The sequence below is a fragment of the Saccopteryx bilineata genome, chromosome 4, assembly GCF_036850765.1.
Source record: "Saccopteryx bilineata isolate mSacBil1 chromosome 4, mSacBil1_pri_phased_curated, whole genome shotgun sequence".
NCBI classification, from domain to species: domain Eukaryota; kingdom Metazoa; phylum Chordata; class Mammalia; order Chiroptera; family Emballonuridae; genus Saccopteryx; species Saccopteryx bilineata.
In genome coordinates this window covers 49,301,887-49,320,250 of record NC_089493.1, presented here as the reverse complement: position 1 = coordinate 49,320,250, position 18,364 = coordinate 49,301,887, and the positions used below count along the sequence as shown (strand labels likewise).

General features: G+C 38.4%; 1 protein-coding gene across 2 annotated transcripts in view; it reads right to left on the bottom strand.

The window, feature by feature from the left end:
- MAP4K5 (mitogen-activated protein kinase kinase kinase kinase 5) overlaps window positions 1-18,364 on the bottom strand; it is a 135,620-nt gene that overhangs the window by 116,002 nt on the left and 1,254 nt on the right. The window lies entirely within an intron of this gene.

Below are 18,364 nucleotides of genomic sequence, written 5' to 3'. Positions count from 1 at the left end.
GGGCAGAGCATCGCCCCCTGGTGGGCAGAGCGTCGCCCCCTGGTGGGCGTGCCGGGTGGATCCCGGTTAGGCGCATGCGGGAGTCTGTCTCTCCCCGTTTCCGGCTTCAGAAAAATACAGAAGAAAAAAAAAAAAGGTTTCATGGTCCATTACCCTATTCATAATCATGCTCTTGCAAAAATCCTTAACGTCCTCCTTACTCTTCTTTCTCTCTATCATATTAGCCTGGCAAAATCCTAATCAATTAAACTCAATTACCCACTAATTCCATACTGGTACTGAATAGCTAAATGTTAATGGAAAAAAAGATTACAACATCATACTAACAGGTCTTAATTTCCAATCATGACATAAATCTCAAACTACAGCCTCTCCACCAGGTTTGATTTTTCTATTCTTCAACTTTTCGTAAGAACTATTTTACTCCCGTCTTCAAACCTTCAATAATGCCTCAGTCTCTTTGTTACTCCCTCTTCTTTTATCTATCCTGACTGATGATGGAATTTCACATTTCTTAATCTAACATTCTCTTTTAACAACCATTTCCAGGACAAATCTCTTTTCACTGAACTCCAGATTCATAAATCTATGAAAACCTGACAGGTATCTCAACGCTAACATGCCTAATATATAGAACACTCGGTGATACCTGATTCACAAACCCATTCATTCCCACACCTTCCAATCTAAATAAAGTTTATGGCATCCACCCAGTTGCTTAAATCTAAAACCCAAAGTCATTCTTCATTTCTTTCCTTCACATTCTTCATATCTGACATATGATCAGCAAATCTGCTTAAAAATATAAACCAGTCTGACCAGGCAGTGGCGCAATAGATAGAGCGTTGGACTGGGACATGCAGGACCCACGTTTGAAACCCCGAGGTCGCTGGCTTGAGCGTTGCATTACAGACATGACGTCATGGTCGCTGGCTTGATCTTAAGGTCGCTGGCTTGAGCAACGGGTCACTTGCTCTGCTGTAGCCCCCCCCCCATCAAAGCACATATGAGAAAGCAATCAATAAACAACTAAAGGTGCCGAAACGAAGAATTGATGCTTCTCATCTCTCTCCCTTCCCGTCTGTCTATCCCTATCTGTCCCTCTCCGTCTCACAAAAAATAAAATAAAATAAAATAAAATAAAATAAAATAAACCAAATACATTCACTTTCCTCTACCTCCTCTGTTATGCTCTAGTTACAAGCCTGTCTCCACTAGAAACTGGTGAACTATGTAATGTGAAATGCAAAGAAATAGCAAGTTTAGGATAACCCCAAATTTCTGGATTACACAACTGAGTAGACAGTGTGGTCCTAACATAGGAAGATAGACACATTTAATGAAGGCAGCAGTGAAGGGGCATAGACAATGGGCTCAGATTTGGACATATTTAAAGTTTAGATTCATACAGAAAACTAACTGGTGATACACCATTAGCCACTGAATAGACTTCCTAAAGCTCAGAGCTAACCTGGATTGGACCAAGATTTGGGCATCATTAACATTACTGAATCCAGGAAGGTAGATGAAACTACAGAAGGAGGGTAGGTAGTTATAAGAAGAGTTAAGAACAAAATCCTAAAAACTTACCCAAATTTAAGGGATAGTGAAAATAGACAAAACTAAAACTGGAACTACTCAAGAGATACTGTTCTATTAAAATTCTAGTTTGGAGGAACTTTTGGAAATCATCTAATTCAATCTCCTTTCTAAAAAGCAATTCTCTTCTACTTATCTATGGAGGTCATTTGATGAACCTGATATACTCACTTTTTGGATAACTTTAGTTGTATAGTGTTTTTTTGTTTTGTTTTGTTTTGATAAGCAAAATCTACTTTTCTATTATTTCTCCTCATTAATCCCAGTTTTAGTTTGTAAGATATTGCTTTAGTCTATTCTTCCCACTATGACAAATAGTCCCTATGGCAGCCTGGGGGGCCTAGGTTCTAATTTTAACCATGATCAGATCAAAATAAAAAATATAAAAGCCCCTTACAACCTATGCTAATTTCTTCAACATGCTACACACAGATTCCAGACACTTCCCACCATTCTGGGTACTATTTACTTTGACTATGTGCTCAAGGTTTGATGTCCAACAAAAATAACAGTAGTTAAAATATTTGATTAATGACATCACCAGTGACTTAATCATTTTTTATAGTTCTATAAAGTTATAATTTAAAAATACTGAAAATGTTATATTTAAAACAGAATGCAATACTTTATCTTCTGTCAAGAGCAAAGTGAAGTGCTTCATTTTACTTCTATTGTAAATCCTTTTGGGAAAAAGGAAGGCTATAAACACTACACATAGTATACATCATAAGTTGTCATGTAAATTTCAAGAAAACCACTTCCAATAAGATTGTCAAATTTAGGTGAAAAAAGTATATAATAAAGGGGGAGTCACTTATAATATAGCCTCCACATGAAAAATTTAAAAACAAGGTTAGTCATTCATTATTTTAACATTTATTCATTGAATACCTCTTATGCGTCAGATACTTTAGGTATGAGAGTGGAATTGGTGGGGTAACAGCAAAGATGTACCTGCCCTGTTTCAACGAGACCAATTTTCAATGGGACAGATTTTAAATCAATAAAGGAAAGTTCAAAAAAGAAATTGACTGCTTCTAAACATGGTATGTCCTTATTATTTAAATAAGTTATATGACCATTTGTCAAGGACAAGGCAGGAAATAAATGCATATGTGAGAGGTGCTCTGTGGAGCAAGCTATTTCCAAGCTGTCTTCACACACAGACTAAGAGGTCTGTAGAGGTGCTCCTTCTACCACAGCAGGAGGATGGATGCACTACAGGGTTTCCCCTACTACCAGGCAGACATATTTGGAGTCTGAGGTCTGTCCATTAGGGTGATTTCAAATATGGCCACATGACTTATATCTCAGGACACACTAAAGCCTTAGTCTGTTCAGACACTTGTCTCTGAAAAAAGTTTTTCTAACACATTCCTAATACAGATTGATTTTTATAGAAAAACGAAATCCTTCCAGAAGATTACTTAGGTTGAATGAATTATCTAGAGGTCTTAATAGTGAAGGAAAGAAATGAAAGGGTTTAAGACTAAAAAGGTAGGGAAGATGTGGACTCTCAATCACTGTTGGTGAGTGCAACTTTGGGGGGGTTATAACTGGTCAAAATTCACTAAAACAAAAAAATTAATTCTAGAAATTTACTTAAATAATTAAGAATATGTGACAATTTGGCCCTGGCCGGTTGGCTCAGTGGTAGAGCATTGGCCTGGCGTGCAAGAGTCCCAGGTTTGATTCCCAGCCAGGGCACACAGGAGAAGCGCCCATCTGCTTCTCCAGCCCTCCCCCTCTCCTTCCTCTCTGTCTCTCTCTTCCCCTCCTGCAGCCGAGGCTACATTGGAGCAAAGTTGGCCCGGGCGCTGAGGATGGCTCCATGGCCTCTGCCTCAGGCTCTAGAATGGCTCTGGTCGCAATGGAGCAACGCCCCAGATGGGCAGAGCATCACCCCCTGGTGGGCATGCCGGGTGGATCCCGGTTGGGTACATGCGGGAGTCTGACTGCCTCCCTATTTCCAACTTCAGAAAAATACAAAAAGAAAAAAAAAATGTGTGAAAATTTGTTCAAGGATACTAACCACAGCATTATTTATAATAAAGAAATAATGGAAACAATCTGCATGTTCAACAATAATGGATTAAAAATTATGTAAGAAAATAATACACAAATATTAAATGTATATATTTACTGACATGGAAAGTGGTTTATGATGTACTGTTACACAAAAAAGTACATTACCAAATAAATATACTGCAGAATAAAAACTGTATATATGATTGTATATATATTTACATATAATATATAATTTATGTACATGTCCTTAATATGAATTTTTAAAAGTCTAGAAAGATAAATACAACAATGCTTATACTATGGCAAAGGAGACAGAGGTCATTCTTCATTTATTCTCATATCAATTCTTTCATGAAATGAACACATATTACTTAGAAGGTTACTACGCTGAGGCAAGAAAGAGAGAGGTAAAACAGGAAGTCAAGTCCTATCCATGGATCTATGCTACTGCAGAAATTATAATAGAAAGTACTCCTTGGGGGAAAAAACTGGTAAAAGACCCAAGCATCTTCCCTGTCTATTACAATTAGGATAGGAGCTAAAAAACTTAGAATGCAAAAGTTGTTAATAGTTCATTGAAAGTTATGTCTGCTAAACTATATTAAATCATTCTTACATTGGCATCTCCCAATATTGGCAAGAAGGCCCAGGGCACCTAAAAAAGGAGGTGCGTGTGCACGAAAAGTAACATATTGACTCAACTTTTTCTTCTTTCCATATCTTTAGTCATCTTCTAACATAGCATACAATTTATTATATTTATTGCTTATTGTCCCCCCAACCCTGGTCCATTCCAACTCCCCATTCATCAATGTGCCTCATCCTAACCATACACATAGGACAGTAACCTGAGCTAGAAATCAATGGAGGCTTTACATCAGAGAGAAGGAGAGGGAGGGAAAGAGGGAGTGAGGGAGAAATAAAGGGAAGAAAGAAGGCTTTAAATTTATCCCCTACCTTGGTTCCTAAACAAGCCATCCTTAGTTTTTTCCTTTAATCTCCTTTCTAAATTCTCAATTCCTCCTACATTTTTTATCTGATTTCCTTCTCTAAACTTAGCAGCATCCTGGTCACTTAGATGATGAAACAAGCTTAAATAATAAACGAAAGCCATAATTATTAACTTCAATGGAAGGAAAAAGACATGAAATGGTTAAACTTCTTTTTCTCATCTTTTTCTCTTCATAGCTAAGCTGCTTCAAGGAGTGATCTACATTCCCTCTGCTTCCTTATTTACCATTCACACCTCAACTCTTTTGCTCTTAATGAACCTTTCAACTACTTATATGGCCACTCTGTTGCTCACTCTTTCAAAAACACTTATTGAAAATATACTATGCGCTAGGCACTATGCTAGGCTAGCTGATTAGTGGTAAACACAAGGTTCCGGTTCCCATGCACTCTGAGTAGAGCAGAAAGACTGACACCAACAAAGAGAGACAAATGATGAGTATCATGATAAGAAATCATACAACAGCCTGACCAGGTGGTGGTGCAGTGGATAGAGCATCAGACTGGGACGCGAAGGACACAGGTTCGAGACCCCGAGGTCGCCAGCTTGAGCGCGGGCTCATCTGGTTTGAGCAAGGCTCACCAGCTTGAGCCCAAGGTCGCTGGCTCGAGTAAGGGGTTACTCAGTCTGCTGTAGCCCCCAGGTCAAGGCACATATGAGAAATCAATTAATGAACAACTAAGGTGCCACGGCATAAAATTGATGCTTCTCATCTCTCTCCTTTCCTGTCTGTCTGTCCCTGTCTGTCCCTCTCTCTTAACTCTCTCTCTCTGTCTTTGTCACAAAAAAAGAAATCATACAACAGATAGATACGACCTGTGTAAGGAACAGAAAAGGCCTCCCTGGAAATGCAACCTTTAGAAGGAAACCCAAAGAATAGAAGATAAACAGATGAATGAGAAGAAAAGGAAGAGTGTTCTAGGAAAAGGATATAACTGCAAAAACCTGAAGGGCAGAGAGTACAGTGCACATGAGCTGGAAGAAGTTCAGAATGGCTGGCTTTTGATACAGGCAGAGCCTTAAAAGGCATATTATTCTAAGACTTTATTCTATAAACAAGAATAATAAATGGGGAATGACACAAAACCTCAGATTTATACTTTTTGGAAATCAATACATTTTCCTTACTGCAGTCAGAGTGGAAGGCAGCAATAATGGCTGCAGATAATAGAGATGGGATCTTGAAACTCTTGGTATCTGTGAAAGAAACTTCCCTATACCTGTTTCTTCTCAGACACCTTCAATATACCATATAGTTTTCTTCTGCCACTATAACACTAAGCCTTTCTTCAACTCTCCTACAAATTCTACTGGGTGACCTCACCTATACTGCACAGGTTATCATCCCATAATGTAATTTCAAAACCTGTATCCCTAGTACAGGTCTCTGAAGGCCAGAGCTGCATTTCCTACCATTTATTAGACATATCCACCTATACAAAACCAATCACAAGATCCAGACTCCACAGATTTGATACTTCCTAATTCTGTTGATGACATCAATTGTAATCATCCAAGCCAGAAATTCCAAATGCCATTTATAACCCATTTTTCCACTATCAATCACCAGGAAATTTTGATCATCTAAACATGACTCAAATCCATCCCTTCCTTTCATTTCTAGTACCAGTGCCTAAATTTTTTTTTTTTTGTATTTTTCTGAGGCTGGAAACAGGGAGAGACAGACAGATTCCCGCATGCGCCTGACCGGGATCCACCCGGCACGCCCACCAGGGGCGATGCTCTGCCCACCAGGGGGCGATGCTCTGCCCCCCTCCCCCCCCTCCCCCCGGGCGTCGCTCTGCCGCGACCAGAGCCACTCTAGCGCCTGAGGCAGAGGCCAAGGAGCCATCCCCAGCGCCCGGGCCATCTTTGCTCCAATGGAGGAGCCTTGGTTGCAGGAGGGGAAGAGAGAGACAGAGAGGAAGGATGGGGGTGGTGGAGAAGCAAATGGGCGCTTCTCCTGTGTGCCCTGGGCGGGAATCAAACCTGGGTCCCCCGCACGCCAGGCCGATGCTCTACCGCTGAGCCAACCGGCCAGACCGAGTGCCTAAATTTATACATGCATAAATTTTCATCTCGATTATTCAGTAATTGGTCCCTGTATTCCAGCAACTTTGTCTGATCTGTCCTCCACATCATGAAAGATTCCCTTCTAAAGTGTTTCTTCAGTTTACAGGAAGATATTCAAATTCTTTAACATAACAGACATGTCCATTATCTGGTCTTTCTCTACCTCCAAACAGCCTGTGTTCTCCATCTATGAAATCTCTGCCGGGTTTGGCCACACTGAACTTGGAACACAGATGCAGCTCTCTCAAAATGCATCATGGTTTCTCAAGCCGCCAGGTGTTTACACACTATTCCCACAGCCTGGAGTATCTTTCCCATCTTGTCCACCTGGAAAGCACCCTGCATTGTTTTAACATTCAGTTAATGGCCCTCCCTATGTTAATCTTATCTGGTTCACATCATAGTTCTCTCTCCTCTCCTTTCTTCTTCTATCCCCCTCAAAAAGACAGAATTAGGATTTCTTCTACTTCTCTTCTACAATGGCACTTTCCAAATTATGATTGTTTACATATATTTTCCTGACTAAATTAGATGTTCTTGTTGACAGTGTACTTTCTCGTGTCTGCATTCCCATGCCCCAACATACAGTTGGCATTCAATAAATATTTCTTAAATAAATGCTTACAGAAGTGTTGTGATGTATCAAGCTTTGTCTTTATAGAATGGAAACCTGGAATATGCTTCCAAGTGCCTAAAGCCATTCCAGAATTGTGAGTTTGGGTTTGGGGGAGAGAGGGATCTGTAAAAGAGGGATTCACCACAGCAGACCCAGTTTATCAAGCATCCAGAGGAATTCACATGGCAAGACTACACAACAAAAATTTCTACACAAATTGCAACATAATTTATAACTACAAAAAAGAGTTAATGGGAAACAACAAATATAAAACTTAGAATGACTTAACTAAATGAGGGTTTGTTCTACGGATCTTTCAAAAATGGTATTTTTTGAAGAACAAGAATATTTAATGAGCAGGGGAAATGCTGTTTATTCCAATCAACTACTAAAGAGAGACACCATGATCTCAATTTATAAAAGCCATTTTTAGAAACATACTGGTTTAAAAACATTAAGGAAAAAAGCCTAAAGTAAATTATATTAAATCAATAATAGTGTTTATTTCTGGGTAATTTTCTACAACTAATGTCATTCAACAATATTTATTAAGCACCTATTATTTATTACTACCTGCTATTGTAATAATAAGCAAGACATTTGTTCCTGTCCTTCTGGAGCTAAACATATACTGCTCACCAAAATTAGGGGATCAGAAGACGTGCAGATACTCCAGTACTTTCAGCCTTCTGTATAGTGTATTTTCACCAATGAAATAAAAGTTGGTTTTGCATCTTATTTGCACAATTGAACAACTTTCTTTGACTTGTTTGCTTTTCTGATGTTCTAGTTTAATAAAAAAAAAAATCAAATGCTTCCTTTTTTTATTGCTTCATAGTCATTTTGAAATATCCCCCTAATTTTTGTGAACAGTATATTATACTTTTATAATCAACCAGAAAAAGCAAAACAAGTTAGGAAAAAAAGGAGATAGGACTGTTCTCTCTATATTTATATCCCATGTATGGTAAAAATGATTCCTACAAATGAAATACTTCTCTGGAATCAAGGCGAGGAATAATTTTGTTAGAAATATTTGTATAAAGACCACCCAAATGTCTTGTACTGTGATTATAAACTATATCGCAATACTATAATTATCTAGATCACTATATGGGTAGAAGGTAACAGAGACACTAAATCTCTAGAGTTCCTCTTCCCATTTGCAGATTTAAAAATTAGCAGTAATTACAAATAAAATTTGCTCAGTTGAAATTTAACCCTTTATCCATATTTAACCACATTTCTTTTCTCTTTTCTTTCCCCTCCACTGTTTCTTGCTCTAACCTTCAATGATTTACCCCATCTAACTAAATAAAGCTTTATATTCCTCTTCTTTCAATCAAGAAATAGCCAGTTGTAATAAGACTGAACTCTTGCCTGACCTATGATGGAGCAGTGGATAAAATATCGGCCTGGAATGCTGGGGTCGCCTTTCAATACCCTAGTCTTGCCCAGTTGGGGTTGGGGCGCCTATGAGAAGAAACTGTGAGTTGAAGCTCCCTGTTCCTCTCTTTCTCTCTCTCCCCTCTCTCTAAAATAAATAAATAAAGTCTTAAAAAAAGATTGAGCTCTCCCACCTTGGGGATTCTCAGGAAAGACAGGTGCTTCAGAGGGGATCTGTGGTTTTGGAGAACATAAAAATAATTCACTAAAAACCTCAAAACTGTAGTCTTTTTAAAGCTCCTGTTCTATAAGGTATTTCAAGGTGTAAAAAAAAGTAGGAATAATATCTGATTAGAACAATGACTAACTAACCTTCATTATTCTTCACTATAATTATGTTACTAGTTTATGTCACTGATTGGAAACACTTCTAAAACTTCCTAGGGTTTTCAGCTCATCAGAAACACAGTGATAAATAGCAAAATTACTCTAACTTCCCTGAGCTTAAAAAATTTCAGTACTACAGCTGAACGGTACATATTTTTAGGCATATTAAAGGATAAATATAAACTGACTAGGTCTTAGAGTGCTAAAAATCGATATGCTATAAAACAGTTTTCCAGAAATATTTTTTCTGAGAGAACTCAAATAATTAAAATTTGTAATAAAAGTACATATGCGGAGTGACGTCACGGAAATGGCGCCGTGAGCAGCGCGTCCGACAGCTCTCCCCTAAATCACAACAAATTTATCAACTAGAAACAGAAAAACTTATCCTTGGAGCATTCCGGAGTTCCACACAAACTGATAGCGAAAGGACTGTTATCACTTGAATCTGAGAGACGAGGGTGTGGAGGAATCTACCACAGGGACGTTCTTTCAAACTGCAAGGAAGTGCGCCTGTGGTGAGTCAGCCCATATACTTGGGAGCCGCCGCCGCGAGCCGCCGCCGCCGCGAGCAGCCGCGTGCGCCCGGTCCAGTTGAGCACCACTGACGTTCCCAGCGGCCCGCACACTGCGAGTGGGGGTCGCTGGCCACCGGTGCCCGGAGCGCCCCATTCGCGCGTGTGCCTTGGGCATTCCACACGCCCAGGGCGCCCTGCTGGCCCGCACACCCAGGGGGCTCCATTATCCTGCGCCTGGTGCGGTCCAGCCGCCAGCGGCGGGCGAGCGGTAGAGGCTTGGGAGATTCTCTCCGTGGGCGGGGCACCTCACCCAGCCATTCAAGCTAACAATCAAGCGTTGGGGGTGGGGCACACGCAGGCAGCCTAAAATACCTTCGGGAGCACAGCTGCGACCCAATCACTGAAATTAGCTTAACCCATGAAATCTGCGCACCCTCGGTTCTAATTGATAAGATCTCTCTCAGTTCAGCGACCCAAGACAAGAGGCGTGATATTTTTTAGTGCCTCTCGCTAAAGGGGCGGGGGCAACTTCTGATTGATAGAGCCTCCATATTCAGGGATAAACGCTAACAAGAAGGACTTGGCAGATAATAAGGTCTATACTACACTAGTCGTAAGCAGAGACTAGTGCCTCTTCTACCCTGCAAAAACAGGCTACAAAGTGTGGAAAGCCTGGGTTGAGAGGTCCAACTGAATGCTAGGCGCTGAACAGTCACCTTGACAACAATTGACTCCCACCCCCGCCTGATTACACTGGAGGCCCTGACTGTCAGAGCCTTTCCCAAAGCCTTGCACTGAGTGGGGATAGAGTGGGGATTTCCCAGCTCTTTGAGCCTCTTACTCCCCAGGCAGAAGCAGTTGCAGCCTTATAGCTGGATCACCAGGCTGCTAATTCAGGAAGGGGGGACTAGGAGAGAGAATCCAGGAAAGCAAACTCTCTCATCGTTGGACCCTGCAAACGCCAACAAGCCTTGACTACCAGCAAGACTAAAGCCAATTATATGACATTGCCATAGAATCCCATCAACTGCAAATCCCTACCTAAGTGTGACACAGGGGCAGAGCCTGGGGTACAGAGTCACCGACCAGGAATAGGAAGAGAAAAGAAAAAGGAAGAAGTTAACCTCTCAAAATCAAGAAAAATCCACAGACTTTACAACTTGTTCCACTAATTTTGTTGTTGTTGTTGTTTGTTTCTTCTATCTTATTGCCTTTATTTCCTCCACCTCGGTCCTTCTATTCTCTGCCCATCTTATGCTTCCCTTTTCTTGAACTACACTACCCATAAGTGTTACATTTTATTTTTCTTCTTCATCCTCACCCTCCTTTAAGGTTATACTCCAAAACACTTAACTCTCACTCTCTCCTCTTTTGTTTTTGTTTTTTTGATTTGCTCTATTTTGTTTTTTTCTCTTCCTTTTTTATTTCTTCCTTCGTTTTTCTCTTTTTCTTATTTTTTCCTTTCTATTCGTTTTTTCTTTTCTCGTTTTACTTTCCTCCCATTTAATGCTCAATCACGAACAAATTAGTTAATTTGGGACTCAAGGCTTTTTTTTGGCTATATTTTTCTTTTTTGCTTTTGTTTTTTTTTTTTCCTTGTTTGTTTATTTTTGTGGCATTTTGGGTCCTCCCAACCCAAGGTCTCCATTGTATTTAGTCTTCGCTCCACTTAATACAACAGATTTTTACTTATTATTTTTATTTTTTTCTTCTTTATTATTCTTTTTTTGGTCCTTTTTTCTGGTTCCCTCTTATCCCTCTCATTATATCTCTTAGTTGACCATCACTTACAAGCAAATCATCTTATGCTTGTCTAAAATTTTCTTCCTTTTTTTTTTTTTGCATTTAGTAGGTCCCTACTCCCTTTTTTTGCCCCTTGAACTCTTCACCCCAAATCAGGCCCTCCATTATAGGCACGATATTTCCCTGAGGAGGGGAGAGGAGGGAAAGAGAAGAAAGAAAAAAGGGGGAAATAATAAATTATTACTGTTTTTTTTTTTTTTGTGGGGTGTTTTACCTTTTTTTTTTTTTTTCTTTTTACTCTTTATTAATTCTAATTAGTGCTATCAACAAGACCACCCTCAGATGCCAATAAGAAAGAGGAAATCGAATATTATGGATACAAAAGAAAGAGAGGTAACACAAATAGATGTGGAAAAAATCTATGGAGAAAAGACTTAACATATTGGAAGCCTTGGAGCTAAATGAGAGAGAATTTAAAATAGAAATCTTAAAAATACTCAGAGATATACAAGAAAACACAGAAAGGCAATATAGGGAGATCAGAAAACAACTCAATGAACACAAAGAATATATTACCAAGGAAATTGAAACTATTAAAACAAATCAAACAGAAATGAAAAACTCAATTCACGAGCTGAAAAACAAGATAACAAGCTTAGCTAACAGAACAGCCCAGATTGAGGATAGGATTAGTGAAATAGAAGACAAACAACTTGAGGCACAACAGAGAGAAGAAGAAAGAGACTCAAAAATAATAAAAAACGAGAAAGCCCTACAGGAATTGTCTGACTCCATCAGAAAGAATAACATAAGAATAATAGGTATATCAGAGGGAGAAGAGAAAGAAAATGGAATGGAGAATATACTCAAACAAATAATAGATGAGAACTTCCCAAGCCTGTGGAAAGAACTAAAGCCTCAAATTCAAGAAGCAAACAGAACACCGAGTTTTCTTAACCCCAACAAACCCACTCCAAGGCACATCATAATAAAGATGACACAAACCAATGACAAAGAAAAAATTCTCAAGGCAGCCAGGGAAAAGAAGAGTACAACATATAAAGGAAGGCCTATTAGATTATCATCAGATTTCTCAGCAGAAACTATACAAGCTAGAAGAGAGTGGACCCCAATATTTAAAGCCCTGAAAGAGAGGAACTTTCAGCCAAGAATACTATACCCATGAAAGCTATCCTTCAAGTATGAAGGAGATATAAAAACATTCACAGATACAGAAAAGATGAGGGAATTTATCAACAGAAAGCCCCCACTCCAGGAAATACTAAAGGGGGTTTTCCAACCAGATTCAAAGAACAAAAGAAAACAACACCACAAGTAACAGCTCCACCAAGAACACAATAAAACCAAACTTAAACTGTGACAACAAAGGAAAAAAAGGGGGGAGAGGATGGAGATTAACAGTAGCAAAGGACGATGAAGTGCAGAAATACTTATAAGATAGGGTACTACAATGAATATGGTAGGTACCCTTTTCATTACTTAATGGTAACCACCCTTGAAAAAACCACAACAAAAACACTTGACCTAAAAAAGGTAGCAACAGAGGAAAGAAGTATGGAACACAAACAAACAAAAACAAATGATAGAAAAACAAAGGAGAAGAATCAAACTAGATACAAAACTAACAGAAAGCAATTTATAAAATGGCAGTAGGGAACCCACAAGTGTCAATAATTACACTAAATGTAAATGGATTAAACTTACCAATAAAAAGACACAGAGTAGCAGAATGGATTAAAAAAGAAAATCCAACTATATGCTGCCTACAAGAAACACATCTAAGCAACAAGGATAAAAACAAATTCAAAGTGAAAGGCTGGAAAACAATACTCCAAGCAAACAACACCCAAAAAAAAGCAGGTGTAGCAATACTCATATCTAATAATGCTGACTACAAGACAGAAAAAGTACTCAGAGACAAAAATGGTCATTTCATAATGTTAAGGGGAAGTTGAATCAAGAAGACATAACAATTCTTCATATATATGCACCAAACCAAGGAGCACCAAAATATATAAGACAGCTACTTATTGACCTTAACACAAAAACTAACAAAAATACAATCATACTTGGAGACCTCAATACACTGCTGACGGCTCTAGATCGGTCATCCAAACAGAGAATCAATAAAGATATAGTGGCCTTAAACGAAATACTAGAACACCTGGATATGATAGACATCTACAGGACACTTCATCCCAAAGTGACAGAGTATACATTTTTCTCTAGTGTACATGGAACATTCTCAAGAATTGACCATATGTTGGGCCACAAAGACAATATCAGCAATTTAGAAAAATTGAAATTGTACCAAGCATATTTTCTGATCATAAAGCCTTGAAACTAGAATTCAACTGCAAAAAAGAGGGGGGAAAACCCACAAAAATGTGGAAACTAAACAACATACTTCTAAAAAATGAATGGGTCAAAGACGAAATAAGCGCAGAGATCAAAAGATATATACAGACAAATGAAAATGAAAATATGACATATCAGAATCTCTGGGATACAGCAAAAGCAGTAATAAGAGGAAAGTTCATATCACTTCAGGCCTATATGAACAAACAAGAGAGAGCCGAAGTAAACCACTTAACTTCACACCTTAAGGAACTAGAAAAAGAAGAACAAAGACAACCCAAAACCAGCCGAAGAAAGGAGATAATAAAAATCAGAGCAGAAATAAATGAAATAGAGAACAGAAAAACTATAGAAAAAATCAATAAAACAAGGAGCTGGTTCTTTGAAAAGATCAACAAAATTGACAAACCCTTGGCAAGACTCACCAAGGAAAAAAGACACAGGACTCAAATAAATAAAATCCAAAATGAAAGAGGAGAGATCAAAGAACAAAAACCACATGATCTTATCAATAGATGCAGAAAAGGCTTTTGATAAAATACAACACAATTTTATGTTTAAGACTCTCAACAAAATGGGTATAGAAGGAAAATATCTCAACATGATAAAGGCCATATATGATAAACCATCAGCCAACATCCTATTAAACGGCATAAAACTGAGGACTTTCTACCTTAAATCAGGAACAAGACAGGGTTGTCCACTCTCTCCACTCTTATTCAACGTGGTGCTAGAAGTTCTGGCCAGAGCAATCAGACAAGACAAAGAAATAAAAGGCATCCATATCGGAAAAGAAGAAGTAAAGCTATCACTTTTTGCTGATGATATGATCCTATACATCGAAAACCCGAAGGACTCCACAAAAAGATTATTAGAAACAATAAACCAATACAGTAAGGTCGCAGGATACAAAATCAACATACAAAAGTCCATAGCCTTTCTATATGCCAACAATGAAATATTAGAAAACGAACTCAAAAAAATAATCCCCTTCACGATTGCAACAAAAAAAATAAAATACCTAGGAATAAACATAACAAAGAACGTAAAGGACCTATATAATGAAAATTACAAAGCATTGTTAAGGGAAATCGAAAAAGATACAATGAGATGGAAAAATATTCCTTGTTCTTGGATAGGAAGAATAAATATAATCAAAATGGCCATATTACCCAAAGCAATATACAAATTTAATGCAATTCCCATCAAAATCCCTATGAGATTTTTTAAAGAAATGGAACAAAAAATCATCAGATTTATATGGAACTATAAAAAACCCCAAATAGCCAAAACAATCCTAAGGAAAAAGAATGAAGCTGGGGGCATTACAATACCTGACTTTAAACTATATTATAGGGCCACGATAATCAAAACAGCATGGTATTGGCAGAAAAATAGACACTCAGACCAATGGAACAGAATAGAAAGCCCAGAAATAAAACCACATATATATAGTCAAATAATCTTTGATAAAGGGGCCAACAACACACAATGGAGAAAAGAAAGCCTCTTCAACAAATGGTGTTGGGAAAACTGGAAAGCCACATGCAAAAGAATGAAACTCGACTACAGCCTGTCCCCGTGTACTAAAATTAATTCAAAATGGATCAAAGACCTAAATATAAGATCTGAAACAATAAAGTACATAGAAGAAGACATAGGCACTAAAATCATGGACCTGGGTTTTAAAGAACATTTTATGAACTTGACTCCAATGGCAAGAGAAGTGAAGGCAAAGATAAATGAATGGGACTACATCAGAATTAAAAGTTTTTGCTCAGCAAGAGAAACTGATATCAAAATAAACAGACAGCCAACTATATGGGAACTGATATTTTCAAACGACAGCTCAGATAAGGGCCTAATATCCAAAATTTACAAAGAACTCATAAAACTCAACAACAAACAAACAAACAATCCAATAAAAAAATGGGAAGAGGACATGAACAGACACTTCTCCCAGGAAGAGATACAAATGGCCACAGATATATGAAAAGATGCTCAGCTTCATTAGTTATTAGAGAAATGCAAATCAAAACTACAATGAGATACCACCTCACTCCTGTTAGATTAGCTATTATCAACAAGACGGGTAATAGCAAATGTTGGAGAGGCTGTGGAGAAAAAGGAACCCTCATTCACTGTTGGTGGGACTGTAAAGTAGTATAACCATTATGGAGGAAAGTATGGTGGTTCCTCAAAAAACTGCAAATAGAACTACCTTATGACCCAGCAATCCCTCTACTGGGTATATACCCCAAAACCTCAGAAACATTGATACGTGAAGACACATGTAGCCCCATGTTCATTGCAGCACTGTTCACAGTGGCCAAGACATGGAAACAACCAAAAAGCCCTTCAATAGAAGACTGGATAAAGAAGATGTGGCACATATACACTATGGAATACTACTCAGCCATAAGAAATGATGACATCAGATCATTTACCGCAAAATGGTGGAATCTTGATAACATTATAAGGAGTGAAATAAGTAAATCAGAAAAAAACAAGAACTACATGATTCCATACATTGGTGGAACATAAAAATGAGACTAAGAGACATGGACAAGAGTGTGGTGGTTACCAAGGGTGGGGGGGGGAGGGAGGACATGGGAGGGAGGGAGGGAGAGAGTTAGGGGGAGGGGGAGGGGCACAGAGAACTAGATAGAGGGTGGCGGAGGACAATCTGACTTTGGGCGAGGGGTTTGCAACATAATTTGATGACAAAATAACCTAGACATGTTTTCTTTGAATATATGTACCCTGATTTATTAATGTCATCCCATTACCATTAATAAAAATTTATTAAAAAAAAAAAAAGAAAAATTAAAAAAAAAAAAGTACATATGCAAGACATCAGGATAGGCATTACAGAAATACAGAATATTAAATGTTAACTTAATGTTGTTATGTCAAAAGCATATACCTATAGAACTACGTGATAAGAATTACTGATATTCATTCATTCATTCATTCATCAAATTTTTAGAAAGCACTTACTGTTTCTACTCATAATTCTAGGTGCCGTTAGACATAGAGCTGTGAACAAGACAGATAAAACTACTGCCTTCATGGAGTATGTTAGTGGACTGAGCTAGATAGTAAATAAAAAATAAGTAAAACATTATGCTAAATGGTGATAAGTACAAGCGAAAAAATAGGAAAAAAAGATGGAGCGTGTGCAAAAGCAAGTGGGGGAGGGAGCAAGCCACATGGCTGTGTGAGGAAAGGCATTCTGAGCAAGGGGAACAGCAAAAACAAAGGCCCAAAGGTGAGAGTATGATTATTATGTTTAAGGAAGAGCAAGCAGGCCAGTGTGGCTAGAACAGAATGAAGGGAAAAGGAGAGTAGTAGATGGGGTTGAAAGAAAAAGTGGGGGTGCTTGAGCCTCCTGGAGGAGTATTTTAGTAAGGCTTTCATGTACAAGCTGGAAAGAAACAGGTTGAAATGAGGGTGGGAGGTGATTCCAGGTAATTAGAACAAAGGGAAACAAAAGACAAGGAACCAGAGTTGAAGAAGTTTAGGAATCAGAAGCTGGCCTAGTGTAGGAGTGTATACATCTAAGGGTGCAGGACATAAATGTGGGGTAGGAGTGGAGGTGAAATATTGAGTCTTTGATCCTCTGTTTAAACTGTGGAAGGGAGGCATAGGGTACCAGGGTGAAAGGCAAGTATCAGCTGCCCCTTTAATATAACCCTTTGCTTTCCCTAGCAAGAATAAAATCCTTCTCCAGAGAGCTGCTTTAGTTTTTATATTTATATAAATAAAGAAGGTAGAGGTCTTAGGAATTTTGTGGGGAAAACACTTAAATACATAGTGAATTATAAGACAAAGATGACTAAAAAATAAGAATGAGAAAGCAAACAGGAATTTCAATTTTTTAAAAGAGCATTCCACAAAATGACTAGTCCATGGATAAACAGCTGAGTTAATTACCTCTAATTCTACATAAAGAAAAAGAGGATTGTTATAATTACCCACTTTGAATTCAAAGGTATACCAGGCCAAGAGCTTGAACCTACCTCACAATTCAACACCCCACACACCTAGAACAGTGCCTAGTACAAAAGATTCAAACGCCTGTTTAAGGAATAGAAAGCCTTCCCTTTGCAGTCCATCCCAATAGAATCAAACAGTACATGAGCTGTCATGACATCACCTTAAATTATTAATACTAATAAGGATCATATTAAACAAAAGCAGAAAAGTAGGAATAAAGGATGTTTTCCTTCCACATTAGCAACTGCGCAAAGCAACTACATACCCCCATGCCCCCGAGGAGTCTACCGGTTAATTACCCACATGGCACACAGGGCCCTTTCAGCTACATGCAGCAGTGTTGTTTGGAATAATGGAATACATATATCATTCTTAAACCCAATATACAAAGCTGTTGCAAAATCAAACGAAATTTCCCTTAATATACCCATATGAGATGCATTACTGCTCCCTTTTTGGAACAGAGAACAAAAAGCACGAGGCATTCTGAAACAAGATCCTTCCTCCTGATCCTGGAAGGCCTCAGTGGATTTAGGGAATTGGATTTGCTTCTCTATGTTTTCTTAACTCACAAATTAAGAGTAACTCACCCTCATCATTTCTATCAAACAATGCAAAAGAGCA